The following is a 1062-nucleotide window of genomic DNA, read 5'->3' on the forward strand; positions in this document are numbered from 1 at the left end:
CTCCTATAGGCTCCGATGAATCTATCTCAAAAAATTTTGGAATATTGTTTGTAAATGAAACTTCTTTGCACAATTAATTTAAACTAGAACCTGGAATCAGAAAGCTCGAAATGACGATATTTCTAGAACCAAAGGCTCACAGAAACTGCTATTCATACCAGTTTCCTTTGTAATTTAAAAATTATACAAAACTGAAATAAAAAGAGTTTGGCTCTACAGACTACAAAGTGTTTCAAGGGATTTAATTGAATTTTATGGAATTTATGGCAAGTTAACATTGTATTTCCAGAATGAATGACACTTGGTCTAAATCTAACAATCATAATAATTAAAGAAACTGTAATCTTAAAGCTATTTTGTCACAAAATGACATGAACTTCTTATTGCAAAATAATATTGACAATAAAAATAATACCAATATTGAAATGTAATTAGTTAGGTAAAAATGCGAATTTTTGAATTATATGATCAATCAAAGTGTCAAATTTTCAGACCTCATTCTGTGTAATTATATATGATGCTTTATTTCTAGGACGTACACATTTAAAATTTGAAAATTTCCCATCTAACAAGGAAGGTACCCGAGGTGTACCTCACCGATTTTCTTGAAATTGTGATGTTATAGAACATCAAAAAATATTCGACACGTATTTTTTTATACGTGCCCATAAGTCCATTTAAGGGGTGAAACCCACCCTTGAAGTTCACCCATAAAAACACATTTTTTTTAATTTCTCGAATACAATTCGTAACTTTTTACTGGAACAAAGTGGGTAACACTTGTTATTGAAAAGCACATATTTGTGCATTATTTTTAGTCATCACACTCGCAACCCCCGTTTTTTATTAATGAAAAACTATATTTGATGGCCATTTTTTCACTATACACATTCCAAAATCTGTTGAATCTTGACAAAATTAATTGTTTTATGCACAATAATCTAAAATAAAGTTGACCTTTTCCGGCATTTTCAAAAAAAAATCCCTTGAGGGGGTGAGCTACCCCTAACATTTATACTGTTATATTTCGTTACTCCATTACTATATCATGGTGTAAAACTC

The sequence above is a fragment of the Belonocnema kinseyi genome, chromosome 2, assembly GCF_010883055.1.
Source record: "Belonocnema kinseyi isolate 2016_QV_RU_SX_M_011 chromosome 2, B_treatae_v1, whole genome shotgun sequence".
Classification (NCBI taxonomy): Eukaryota; Metazoa; Arthropoda; class Insecta; order Hymenoptera; family Cynipidae; genus Belonocnema; species Belonocnema kinseyi.